This window comes from Pristiophorus japonicus, chromosome 17 (genome assembly GCF_044704955.1).
Source record: "Pristiophorus japonicus isolate sPriJap1 chromosome 17, sPriJap1.hap1, whole genome shotgun sequence".
Lineage (NCBI taxonomy): Eukaryota > Metazoa > Chordata > Chondrichthyes > Pristiophoridae > Pristiophorus > Pristiophorus japonicus.
This window is the reverse complement of record NC_091993.1, coordinates 42,977,330-42,991,811: the sequence shown is the minus strand read 5'-3', so window position 1 is coordinate 42,991,811 and position 14,482 is coordinate 42,977,330. Positions and strand designations below refer to the sequence as shown.

Here is a 14,482-nt window from a genome sequence, read left to right as displayed (position 1 = left end):
GGGTGTAAAAAACATTTGTACAAATGATTTGTTGGCTGATAAAGGCATGATACCACACAAGCTGTCTCAATAACATCCCAAGCCAAATGTACAAAACCATTGGCAAACTATAATTACTGTAATTTTTCACTCGTGCACCATTTTCTAGTGTAAATGGACTCAATATCCAGATGCATATTATATCTGAAAAATTATAATCCAGTTATTTTTAACGATGATATTTATGTACATAGATTATAACCTGCATTATTTAGTTATAATTTAACCATTTAAATGGCACAAATGCATAATTTCTAAATATTGTTCATATATGCTACTACAGTATGTAAGGACTCAACACAAAGCCTGCCTTACTTTATTTCAGTTGTTCACTAATGAGCTCCTCTCAGTGATCTGTTTCTGTAGCCTGTGGTTTTAAAATAGAACTGCTTTAATGATCATGAGCCCTGTGTTTCAATGTAACACTAACAGGGTTATTGAATTTTTTTATTCATTGCGTTACTCTGTAAAAGTTTAATTTGCAGCATCGTAGACAAAAGCAGTTTGTGTTTTATCTGATAGTACAAACACGATGCAGTTAATGTGACCTAACTAATGTTTAATCATGTGCTGTTGTCCATATCTTACATGTGATCTTTAAATATTGACGTAGCACGCTAGAACCGAAAGCAGAAGTTTGTGTGGTGTATGTGTAATGCTACTAATAAAGCCAAACTAATAGCAATTGTCTGTCCGTGTGCTTGCTTTTGTGTACAGGAGCCTGGTTGTCTCATTGCTGTGTTCAGCTGTACCTTATGGCTCAATACAGGGTTCCCCACTAGTTTTACAGGGGCCTGTTTCTCTGTGGGAAGTTGCTAGGGAACAAATTAAGATAGCAATTGCCTACTTGGAATGTGAATTGTCAAAACTTGCAACGGTTTATATTTGCGTATTTGTTTCCCGCAGCGTGTAGTTTAGTGAAGCTGATCTCTTAGTTATCTAAAAGGTCATAAAATTAATGCCTTCATGTAAACGATTCAGTATATTTGGTTGTTAACTGCTAGGGTTTTTATATATTTCAAATTGTTTTCTCCACTATATGATTCCCTTGCTCAATGTGCATAAAAGACCTACTTTTCAAATCCGTGCTAGTCAGAAAATTCACCCCTAAAGTATTTATTACTATGTAATATTACCGTAAACTTTTGCTGAACTTCTCTCTACCTTTTTATATCTGTAGCATTGCGCATGGATAATCTGGGGTCTATCTGGGTGCATCGTGGCTGCAGTGTGTATTACCTCACCAAGGCTTCTTCAACAGCACCTCCCAAATCCATGACCTACACCACCTAGAAGAACAAGGGCAGCAGGTGCATGGGAACACCATCATAGAAACAGGAGTAGACCCTCGAGTCTGTACTGCCATTCAGTTAGATCATGGCTGATCTGTATCTTAACTCCACCTGGCTTGGTTCCGTAACTTTTAATACCCTTGCCTAACAAAAATCTTACCAATTTCAGTTTTGAAATTTTCAATTGACCCCCAGCCTCAACAGCTTTTTGGGGGAGAGAGTTCCAGATTCCCACTGCCCTTTGTGTGAAGAAGCGCCTCCTGACAACACCCCTGAACGGCCTGGCTCTAATTTTAAGGTTATGCCCTTTTGTCTGTATTCTCCCCACCAGAGGAAATAGTTTCCCTCTAACTACCCTATCAATTACTTCAATCATTTGAAACACCTCAATTAGATCACCCCTTAATCTTCTATACTCGAGGGAATACAAGCCCAGTCTGTGCGACCTGTCCTCACAATTTAACCCCTTTAGCCCCGATATCATTCTGGTGAATCTGCGCTGTACACGCACCATCCTGAGGTGCTCTGCCCAGAACTGAACGCATTGCTCTAAATGGGGTCTAATGAGCGCTGTGTATAACTGTTACATAACCTCCACCCCTGTGTATTCCAGCCCCCTTGAGATAAAGGCCAACATTCCATTAAGCTTTTTAATTATATTTTGTGCCTGTCCATTAGTTTTCAGTGATTTCTGTACATCGACCCCTAAAACTCTCTGCTCCTCCACAGTTCCTTGCTTCTCACCATTTAGAAAATACTCTGATCTATCTATCTTAGGTCCAAAGTGGATGACCTCACACTTCCCCACATTAAACTCCATCTGCCACAGTTTTGCCCACTCAATCAATGTCCCTTTACAACTTTCTGCTCCCATCTACACTATTTACTGTTCCACCTAATTTAGTGTCGTCAGCAAACTTGGATATAAGCTCACTACTCCTTCATCCAAGTCATTGATCAATGTAGTGAGCAGCTGAGGCCCCAGTACAGAACCATGGGGGACAGCACTAGTCACATAATGATAATTGGAGCATACACCCATTACCCCTGCTCTCTGTGTCCTAACCAATTCCCTACCCATGTCAATAGGTTGTTTGCAATTCCACGCACTCTCATTATTAACAGTCTCTTATGTGGAATCTTGTTCAATGCCTTCTGGAATAACATCCATTGACACTCCCTTATCTACCATGTTAGTGACCTTCTCAAAAAATGCAATTCGGTTCTTTAGACATGACTTACTCTTTACAAATCTAACACTCTCTAATCAGTTCATATTTGTCCAAGTGCTCAATCACTGTCCCTAATAACAGATTCTCGTAACTTTCCCACAACAGACGTTCGACTAAAAGGTCTATAATTTCCTAGTTTATCTCTCCTACTCTTCTTAAATAATGGAGTGACATTGGCAATTTTCTAATCCAACGGGACAATTCCTGAATCACGAGAGTCACCACCTCTAGGTTCTGATCCAAGTCACACACCATCCTGACTTGGAAATATATCACTGTTCCTTCATCGTCGCTGGGTCAAAATCCTAGAACTCCCTCCCAAACAGCACTGTGGGAGCACCTTCGCCACACGGACTGCAGCGGTTCAAGAAGGCGGTTCACCGGCAACTAGGGATAGGCAATAAATGCCAGCCTGGCCAGTGATGCCCATATCCTAAGGATGAACACCTGTTTCTGAATTTTAGATGATCATAATTCTATGAAAGTAAGTCATTATTTGAATACAACAAGTGAAAGAAACTTTTTTGTTTCACATTTATGAAAATACTATTTAAAGATTAGAAGGGCCTTTTAAATTTAATATGAAACTATGAATATAATTTCCGGATATGATATTTGCTGCATCAGATTTTTGGGGATAGTTTTATCTTATTAAAATACTTTGGATATCATCAGCATTTTGTGATTAGTACGGGAAACAATTTGTTCAGCCATGTTGTTATTATTTTTGCACTGTTTCCAAAATCCAGAACTTGCGAACATTCAGTGCTGGGGCCTGGTGAGTACAGTAGCAGCACACTGTTGTTTTACCTCGCTGACCTAAGTTGGAGTTCAGTCTAGGCAGATGGGATGAAAGTCTCCTCTCTTGTCTTCGCAAACTCACTCCAGGCTACCATGCACTATTTAATATGCAGAAATAAACTGTTGTAGCATGGAACCTGTGTAGCATTTTGGTGTCCACCCTCCGATTGTAACGGTCTGAGTCCCAACAGGAATTGATACTTGAGCACAGTTGTGAATGGGATTTGGTTGAGAAGTCGGGTACGACCTCTGATGTCAATGGGGATTCGGGAGAGAGGAAACACTGTATCTGATCGTAATGACAGCACATTTAGTGTTGTCCGCCTCACAACAAACTCATGATGCTGATTGTAATTTTCACTGAGTGTTCCTGTGCAGCCTTCAAATGCTTCCTGTGCATTTTCCTGTGTTCTCTCATAAATCTTGGCGTGTTCAAAAAAACATGCAAGCGTTGATGCTTTCCTTGTTGCCTTGCGTCAATTAGGTACTGTCACTGATGTCCCCATATGCAGACGCACTCAGTGATGACTAGTTCACTGTGCACTGTTGTACATTATACGCCCGAATGATCTTACCTACTAAGTTGTGCGGTTGGTTGAAGAACCAAACAGCTTAAGAAAGGGTAGATTTGCCTCATCAAGCTGATGGTCTCTCTCTCAAATTGATAGTGGGGGACATATGTCGCAAAGAAAGGTTAATGAAGATCACGGGTACAACCCAGATTAGTAGCTCTAGAAGCTAATAAAAACATGTTGACATTATAGGTGCTACATAAAGTTGAGTACTGTACTCCAACCAAAGACTCTTGCTTCCACCATAGCCTCCCACTCCCCTCGGCTCGAACCTCATCCATCCTCCATTTCCCTAGCGGACTGATTTGTTCGTCATTGTATGCCACCGCCTTTTGATTTTTCCATCCCCACTGCATGAAGCTTTTGCTTGTGCTCTGTCTCTCATTCAACTAACGAGAGCATTGGGCAAACATTACTTAAAGCCAGGAACAGAGCTGACACCTACTCTGATTCCCGAATGTGTCCTTTACTGCGAGTGGTAACAGCAATGATCAGAGGCTGACTGAGTTGTAGTGCCTTTCGTGGCCTCAGGACGTCCCAAAACATTTTACAGCCAATGAAGTACTTTTGGAGTGTAGTCGCTGTTGTAATGTGGGAAACGCGGCAACCAATGTGTGCACAGCAAGCTCCCACAAACAGCCATGTGATAATAACTTATTAATCTCTTTTTAGTGATGATGGTTGAGGGTTAAATATTGGCCAGGACACCAGGGATAACTCCCCATGGGATCTTTTACGTCCATCTGAGAGGGAAGTCAGAGCCTCGGTTTAACATCCCATCTGAAAGACGGCACATCCGACAGTGTCGCACACTCTCGGTACTGCACTGGAGTGTTGGCCTGAGGTTTTTGTGCTCAAGTAGCAGAAATTAGCATAATAAAATGCCAGTGAACATAGTCTTAGTTATGCAGATTATTGCGGCCATTTCTTAAAAATTATAAACACTTTTTGATGGTTCTTGCTTGTAAGCCTTTCCCTGTCCGGAGTATTAGGGAGCCCTGCACCCACAGCACATGGAGAGATTTGTAGCTCATTGGACCAACTTCCATTTCCAGTTTGTAGAAAGCAATAAAGGAGAGGGAACCGGTTTGATAGGGTAGAGGTAGAGAAGATGTTTCTATTTGAGGGGGAAAGACCAAAACTACAGCGCAGAAGGAGGCCATTCCAGCCCATCGTGTCCGCGCCGGCCGACAAAGAGCCTCACAGCCCTCGGTCAGCAGCCCTAAAGGTTAATTACTATAAAATAGTCACTAATAAATCCAATAAGGAATTCAGGAGAAACTTCTTTTCCCAGAGAGGTGAGCTTGTGGAACTCGCTATTACATGGAGTAATATTGAGGCGACTAACATAAATGCATTTGAAGGGAAGCGAGGTAAGTACATGTGGGACAAAGGAATAGAAGGCTATGCCGATAGATTCAATGAAGTAGGGTGGAGCATAAACACCAGCAGAGACAAGATGGGCCGAATGGCCTGTTTCTGTGCTGTAAATTCTGTCAACAAATAGCTAAACAATGATTTTTAAAATAATTTTAATTTAATACTAATCTCACCGACAAAGCCTAAATGTAATTAAAAGATTTTGTTTTGATTGTATCCACTTTTAGTTTGTGCCTAGTGTTAATTCTGTTGGTTTGGTGACTGCAGCTGGATTAAATGCTGAATCTTGCCAAATGACTTTTATTGTGCAACAGCTTTGGCAGGTGAGATTTCAGTGGGCTGTGCAGCTTTCAAGATCATTTGGTTATATCACAGCCGCTCCATCTCCTGAAAGCTCATCTGTTTCCTGTCATAGTGCGTTCAGGATTTGTTTCGATGACTTAAAAGGAAGAAGAGGGTGGATGAACCGAACGCAGGGATCTAGTTTCTCATAAACTTCCAACAGGGCAGTTACAGAGAGTCCAGCTCCGATGTCAACTGAATGGCTGAGGTAACAATGACGAAGGTAGCCAGTTCCTGTGAGACTCGGGACTCTCTCCTGACTGCAAGGAGTTCAGACTGACTAAACAAATTGATTTTTTTAAACTGCAGTCAGCGAAGAATACATTTAGTGAGTTCCATCTAACCTCAACTGCAACAAACCACCCAGCATATTGGTCCTAGATCATAGCTTCTACTGTTTCTGCTATATAAAAACAAACTAATCTAAAAGGTGGACATTTATTAAAAAGTATCCTCAAAATATTCATGTTTGAATTTAACTTTTATTAATCAGTCAATACATGTATGTACTAAGGTTCAAGTCTCACATCAGAGAATTGAGCACAAAATCCAGGCTCACACTCCAGTGCAGTGCTGAGGGAGTGCTGCACTGTCGGAGGTGCCATCTTTCGGATGAGATATTAAACCGAGGCCCCGTCTGCTCACCCAGGTGGACGTAAAAGATCCCATGTCACTATTCCGAAGAAGAGCAGGCGGGTTGTCCCTGGTGTCCTGCTCAATATTTATCCCATTGCTGTTTGTGATAATTATCCCATTGCTGTTTGTGGGAGCTTGCTGTGCACAAATTAGCTGCCGCGTTTCCTACATTGCGACAGTGACTACACTTTAAAAGTACTTCATTGGCTGTAAAGCATTTTGGGATGTTCTGAAGTCATGAAAGGCGCTATAGAAATGCAAGTTTTCCTTTTTTTCGGAATCTCTAAAAGTTGCTGCTCAGAGGAAGAGCTGAAACAGCAAATTGATTTGTAAATCATTAGGATGCTGATCAATGGCCGGTCTCAGAGCCGGGACCTCTGCTCAGTCAGACCCACTAATCGCAGCTACATGTTCAGTTGCTTAGCAACTCACTGCCCCAGTGAGCAGTAACAATATTGTATACTCTTTGGGAGTATGGGCAAAGATTAAAATGAATCAAGCTATTCAAGTTGTGAATGCTTTCTAATTGTGTTGGGGTGGAGTTCTCCAGTTAGAAAGTATCGAGAATGTAAACCAGGACTGTGGGACAGTGCGCGTGCAGCTCTGAATATTGGCTCTCAGACAAACACTGCGAGACTCCCTGCTACTGGAGATATCACTAATCCCTGGGGAGATGGGACGATTGACAAGGGCTCTGCCTTAAAGGGAAATCGGACGTCAGTCAGAAACAACTGTTTACACACCCAGAAATTGAAGAGATTGAGGAATAATATAGTTTTAAACCACAAGATAGTAACTCACTTCTCATTGTTTTATTTGCTCCGCAGATAATTCACAGGTTTTTATAGTATGTAGATAAAATCCAGTTTTCTATAATGTAAGAAAAAAGAAAGTCTTGCATTTCTATAGCGCTTTTCATGACCTCAGAACATCCCAAAGCGCTTACAGCCAATTAAGTACTTTTGAAGTGCAGTTATTGTTGTAATGTATGAAACGCAGCAGCCAGTTTGCGCACAGCAAGCTCCCAAAAACATTAATGTGATAATGATCAGATAATGTGTTTGTGATGTTGATTGAGGGATTAATATTGGCCCCAGGACACCGGGGATAAACTTCCCTGCTCTTTTTCAAAATAATGCTATGGAATTGTTTACGTCCAGCTCAGAGAGCAGATGGGGCCTCGGTTTAACGTCTCATCCGAAAGACGGCACCTCCAACAGTGCAGCGCTCCCTCAGTACTGAACTAGAATGTCAGCCTAGATTTTTGTGCTCAAGTCTCTGGATGTACACAGCATCCAAAATAAAACGGGGGAACTGGAGGCAATAATCTGTAGCGAGGAACCAGATGTTGTTGGAATAATTGAAACATGGTTACATAAAGAGCAGAACTAGCAACTAAATATTGTAGATTATAACATAATAAAGGATAGTGATGGAAGAAGGGGGTGGGGTACTAAATAGAGATAACAATGACAGTAGAAAAAAGGGACATACTAATAAAAGGTTAGAAACTGAAGCATCGGCGGGGCCCTGGTACAGTGGCGGAGCAGTAAGGTCATGGCGAACTTGCGACAAGGGATCGGGGCGGAGGAGTGATGAGGGATCGTGGCTGAGTTGTGGTGGGTGATCGTGGCGGAGGTGCGGCGAGAGTTTGTGGTGGAGGTGCAGCGAATGAGGGTACGGGGCCAGAAGAACTGAGGGCCCAGGGGCAGCACGGGCCAGCCCACACTGCGATATGTGTGTGCACTCGGTCTGTGCAGCAGAGCAGGTCTCCAGTCGTCCTGGTTAACCCTTGCCACTGGATAAAGGCCTAGCTCTGTTGAGCCCGTGTGATGACTGGTGTGTAACGGTCACCACACGTTAAAAAAATCCACACACAGGCATCTTCCACCCTTCAATTGGAGTTCAGGACTGGAACATCGGGTCCTTCATTGAAACATCTGTGAACTCATGTGGAAGCAAGTCATCCTTGTTCAAGGGACTGCCTATGATGATGATAATGAGAAACAGAATCCATATAGATTGAAATAAAATATAAGAAGGGATCGATCATGCTAATAGGGGTATAATACAGATCACCTAATAGTGGAAAGGAGGTGAAGGAAGAAGTATGTAAGCAAATATGTGAAACATAGAAAATAGGTGCAGGAGTAGGCCATTTGGCCCTTCGAGCCTGCACCACCATTCAATAAGATCATGGAGTATCATTCAGCCTCAGTACCCCTTTCCTGCTTTCTCTCCATACCCCTTGATCCCTTTGACCGTAAGGGCCATATCTAACTCCCTTTTGAATATATCTAACGAACTGGCCTCAACAACTTTCTGCGGTAAAGAATTCCACAGATTAACCACTCTGAGTGAAGAAGTTTCTTCTCATCTCGGTCCTAAATGGCTTACCCCTTATTCTTAGATTGTGACCCCTGGTTCTGGAACTCCCCAGCAACGGGAACATTCTTCCCGCCTCTAACTTGTCCAATCCCTTCAGAATTTTATATGTTTCTATGCGATCCCCTCTCATTATTCTTAACTCCAGTGGATACTAGCCCAGTTGATCCAGTCTCTCCTCATATGTCAGTCCTGCCATCCCAGGAATCAATCTGGTGAACCTTCATTGTACTCCCTCAATAGCAAGAACGTCCTTCCTCAGATTCGGGGACCAAAACTGAACACAATATTCCAGGTGTGGCCTCATCAAGGCTCAGTACAACTACAGTAAGACCTCCCTGCTCCTATACCCAAATCCTCTAGCTATGAAGGCCAACATGCCATTTGCCACCTTCACCGCCTGCTGTACCTGCATGCCAAACTTCAATGACTGATGTACCATGACACCCAGGTCTCGTTGTACCTCCCCTTTTCCTAATCTGTCACCATTCAGATAATGTTCTGTCTTCCTGTTTTTGCCACCAAAATGGATAACCTCACATTTATCCACATTATACTGCATCTGCCATGCATTTGCCCACTCACCTAACCTGTCCAAGTCACCCTGCAGTCTCTTAGCATCCTCCTCACCGCCACCCAGCTTAGTGTCATCTGCAAACTTGAAGATATTACATTCAATTTCTTCATCTAAATCATGAAATGAATAAAGGACATAGAATAATAATCCTGGAAGATTTTAACTACCCTGAAATAAACAGGCAAGAAGAGGTAGTAAAAACAATACAGGGAATGGAGTTTTTACAATGCGTGCAACATTCCTTTCTTGCCCAGTATGTAAAAAGTCCAAAAAGAGGTGGAGCACTGCTGGATCTAGTATTGGGAAATGAACCAGAGCAAATAAGAGAAGTAAGCATAGGGGAACATCTCGGCAATAGCGATCACAACATAATAAGGTTTAAGATAAAGATTGAGAAGAACAAAAGTAAGACAAAGACCAAAGTAATAAATAGGAAAAAAGCTGATTTTAAGGGGCTAGGAATGGAACTAGGATTAGGAGATCTAGGAGAAATATAGCTTAATGTCAGTGACAGGAAAGATAATGGGAATCCTTACTCAAATATGTAATAGAAAAATATCTAGAGACTGAAAATATAATAAAGAATAGTCACCACAGATTTCAAAAGGGAAGGTCATGCTTCACCAAACTAATTGAATTCTTTGAAGAAATAACAGAAAGGATCGATAAGGGTAATACAGTACACATAATATGTTTGGATTTCCAAAAGGACTCTGATAAGGAACCGCATAGTAGACTCATGGCTAAGGTCAGAACATGTGGAGTCGGGACACTAGCAGAGTGGAGAGCAAGCTGGTTACAAAAGAGAGTAGGAGTTGAAGGTAGTCCCTCAGACTGGCAAAAGGTGGAATGTGGTATTGCACAAAGCTCCACTGCTGGGACTACTGTTGTTCACATTTACATAAACGAATTGGACTCTGGAATCGAAAGTACAATTTCAAAATTTGTGGACGACACCAGCTTTGGGGGTGTAATTAATACAGCGAAGGACTGACAAAATGTAGAAAGACATTAATAAACTTGTAGAATTGGCATGTAATTGGCAAATGAACATCAATGTAGGTATGTGTGAGGTGTTACAGGTTCCTACGAAGAATGAGGAGGCCACCTACTCCTTGGAAAATAAGTGTCTAAATGGGTAGAGGATCTGAGTGTACGGATACACAATCACTTAAAGTAGCAACGCAGGTTAATAAGGCCTTAATAACAGCAAACAAAGCACTGGAGTTCATTTCTAGGAGAATAGAATTGAAAAGCAGAGAAGTTATGTTAAATTTATATAGAACCTTGGTTAGCCCACACTTGGAGTACTGTGAACAGTTCTGGTCTCCATAGTAAAGAATGGACATAGTCTCTGGAGAAGGTGCAACATTTTATTCTGTATTATTCATTCACAGAATAAATTTATTGGCATCCCTAATAGCCATTGAGAAGGTGGTGGTGAACCGCCTTCTTGAACCGCTGCAGTCCGTGTGGTGAAGGTACTCCCACAGTGCTGTTAGGGAGGGAGTTCCAGGATTTTGACCCAGTGACGATGAAATAATGGTGATATATTTCCAAGTCAAGATGCTGTGTGACTTGGAGGGTACTTTGAGGTGGTGGGGTTCCCATGCACCTACTGTCCTGGTCCTTCTAGGTGTTCGAGGTTGCGGGTTTGGGAGGTGTTGTTGAAGAAGCCTTGGCGAATTGCTGCAGTGCATCTTGTAGATGGTACACACTGCAGCCGCGGTGCGCCGGTGGTGGAGGGAGTGAATGGTGAAGGTGGGGGAATGGGCTGCCAATTGAGCGAGCTACTTTGTCCTGGATGGTGTCGAGCTTCTTGAATGTTGTTAGAGCTGCACTCATCCAGGCAAGTAGAGAGTATTCCATCACACTCCTGACTTTTGCCTTGTAGATGGTGGAAAGTCTTTGGAGTTAGGAGACGAGACTTTCGCCACAGAATTCCCACCTTTGACCTGCTCTTGTAGCCTCAGTATTAATGTGGCTGGTCCAGTTAAGTTTCTGGTCAATGGTGTCCCCATTGATGGTGGAGAATTCGACAATGGTAATGCCATTGACTGTCAAGGGGAGGTGGTTAGACATTCTCTTGTTGGAAATGGTCATTGCCTGGCACTTGTGTGGCACAAATGTTACTTGCCACTTATCAGCCCACACCTGAATGTTGTCCAAGTCTGCTGTATGCGGGCACAGACTACTTCATTATCTGACGAGATGCGAATGGAACTGAACACTGTGCAATCAACAGCGAACATCCCCACTTCTGACCATAAGATGGAGGGAAGGTCTTTGATGAAGCAGCTGAAGATGGTTGGGCCAAGGACACTGCCCTGAGAAACTCCTGCAGCGATGTCCTGGGACTGTGATGATTGACCTCCAACCACCACAATCATCTTCCTCAATGCTGGGTATGACTCCAGCCGTTGGAGAGTTTTCCCCCTGATTCCCATTGACTTCAGTTTTACTTGGGCTCCTTGATGCCGCACTCGATCAAATGCTGTCTGGATGTCATTTATTAGAGTGCCAGCTGTGGTTCAGTGGGTAGCACTCTCGCCTGAGTCAGAAAGTTGTGGGTTCAAGTCCCACTCCAGAGACTTGAGCACAAAAATCTAGGCTGACACCCCAGTGAGGGAGCGTTGCACTGTCAGAGGTGCCATCTTTTGGATGAGATGTTAAACCGAGGTCCCATCTGCCCTCTCAGGTGGACGTAAAAGATTCCATGCCACTATATCAAAGAAAAACAGGGGAGTTATCCCCATTGTCCTGGCCAATGTTTTTCCCTCAATCAACATAACAAAAACAGATTATCTGGTCATTATCACATTGCTGTTTGTGGGAGCTTGCTGTGTGCAAATTGGCTGCTGTGTTTCCCACATTACAACAATGACTACACTCCAAAAGTACTTCATTAGCTGATGTCATATCTTCAAAGAGCACACAACACACAACCTTTCAGATGGCTGTAGGTTACGGAGACTTCTGACCTGCTGGTCAGGTGACCTCTTTATTAAACAGCACTAGCTGCAGTAACACAGGCGTCCACAGTGTGGAGCTACAGACATTACACTTCTCCCTCCTTAATAAAGAGTTATTATAACAAATAATCATACATAACTTGCATGGTTATACATGACAAAGGATTTAGACTTATTTTGCCATATTTACAAATCAAGCTTAACCTCTTGTTTTCTGTTTCGAAGAGGCTACCTTCACTCTCGAACAGAACCTTCCAAACATGGTGTTGAATTTAAACTCATTCGAGGCTGATCCTGAGGGAAGTTTTCCTCCAAGGGATGCCCTTGATTTCCATTTGAACTCTCTCTAACTTCAGACAGTTTTCCTGCCTCGGACTCGGACTTAAATTCTGACTTTCTCTTGGATTTGTTTCCAGTACATTGGATGTAGGATATGCTACTGGTGTATCAAAACTATCTGATGAGTCAGAAATAATTGAATCATTCCCACTTTCAACTACTTCCATGTCTGTAGGTAAAATATGATCAATGTGAACAAACCTAACCTGTCCATTATCAAACATCTTGACCAAATATGTGCAAGGACCACAAATCTTCACCACTCTTCCTGGTAATCACTAACCATTTATGGTAATGGGTTTTCACTCTTACTTTCTGATTTAATTTCACACTTCTCTCTTTTACTCTACCTCTATCATGATTCTATTTCTGTCTTAATTGTGTCTCTTCTACGGACTGTGCCAAATTTGGTTTTAATAACGAGAATTTGGTTCGTGGCTGTCGTTTTAGGAACAACTCTGCTGGTGTTCTACCAGTAGTTGCGTGAGGAGTATTACAATACGTTATTAGAAAATTAGCCAATTTGTGGTCCAATGACAACTGTCGTTTCTTTGGATTTGGATCCAACATTTGTTTGATGAGGGCACGTTTTACAATTTGTACAGTGCGCTCTGCTGCACCATTCAAAGCAGGATGGTACGGTGGTGGAACCTTGGTATGTTTCACACCATTTTTGCTCGTGAACTGTGCAAATTCTTCTGAACGAAATTGTGGTCCATTATCCGAAATAATTTCTTCTGGGAGGCCAAATGAAGAAAATAATCTTCGCAAAATGTCAAATGTTTTACTTGTTGTTATTTTCCATATTGGAAACACCTTGACCCACTTCGAATGGCTATCAATCACACTGAACAATTGTTGTCCTTCTAACTCAGCAAAATCGATATGTAGCCTTTGCCACACCCTGGGAAGCCATTTCCATGGTTGTAATGGTACTGATGGTGGTTGCTTACTTACCGATTGACATGTCGTACACTGACTGACGATGTACTCCATATCTTCATCAAGACCTGGCCACCATAAGTAAATGTGTGCAAAACTCTTGGTCAAGCACATTCCCAGGTGCTGGTCATGGAGGTCTCCTAATAATTTGGATCTGAATTTATTTGGTACAACCACTCTTGCACCCCACTTGATACAATCTTTATCGACTGATAATTCATTCCTACGAATGAAGAATGGATGAATATCTTTGTCTATTACCTGGTTTGGCCAATCGTTTGCAGTATAATCATACACCTTTGACGTAACTGGGTCACGTTTGGTTGCCCTCCCAAGCTCTTCAGCTGTGACTGGCAGTTCATCGATGTATGAAAAATAGAACACCTCTTCCCTATCTGGTGTAACTTGTGATGGGGAAGGCAATCTAGACATAGCATCAGCATTACTGTGATCAGCTGATCATCTGTATTCAATATCATATGTACATGCTGACAAATTCAAAGCCCATCTCTGCATTCGGGCTGCAGCTAATGTTGGAACTGGGGACTTTGGATGAAGGTTTGCTATCAGGGGCTTATGGTCCATAACGATGGTAAACTTACGACTATACAAGTATTTGTGGAACTTCTTGACCCCAAAAATTAATGCCAAAGCTTCCCTTTTGATTTGCACGTAATTACGCTCACTGGCACTGAGAGTGCGTGAAGCAAAAGCAATTGGTCTCTCCTCCCCACTACCTAATACATGAGAGATCACTGCCCCAACTTCATACGGAGAGGCATCATGCTAGCTTGATCTCTTGAGATACGTCATAGTGAACTAACATGGTGCTCTCTACCAAGTTACTTTTACACTCCTTTAATGCTGTATCACATTCTTTTGATCACTTCCAAAGGACCTGTTTTTTCAATAGGTCATTCAGTGGATGTAATACCGTAGCCAAATTTGGTAGGAACTTCCCATAATAGTTCAA

The 14,482-nt window shown here is 42.3% G+C and overlaps 1 protein-coding gene across 2 annotated transcripts in view; it reads left to right on the top strand.

Moving 5' to 3' along the window:
* arnt2 (aryl-hydrocarbon receptor nuclear translocator 2) overlaps nucleotides 1-14,482 on the top strand; it is a 576,442-nt gene that overhangs the window by 543,303 nt on the left and 18,657 nt on the right. Inside the window, exon 19 of one of the 2 annotated variants that reach the window (XR_011587457.1) lies at nucleotides 1,220-1,780. The exons of the other annotated variant lie outside the window; for it this stretch is intronic. The gene's annotated coding sequence lies outside the window, so the exon portion shown is untranslated. Of the gene's footprint in view, nucleotides 1-1,219; nucleotides 1,781-14,482 lie in introns of those variants that run through there. 2 annotated transcript variants of the gene reach the window in all.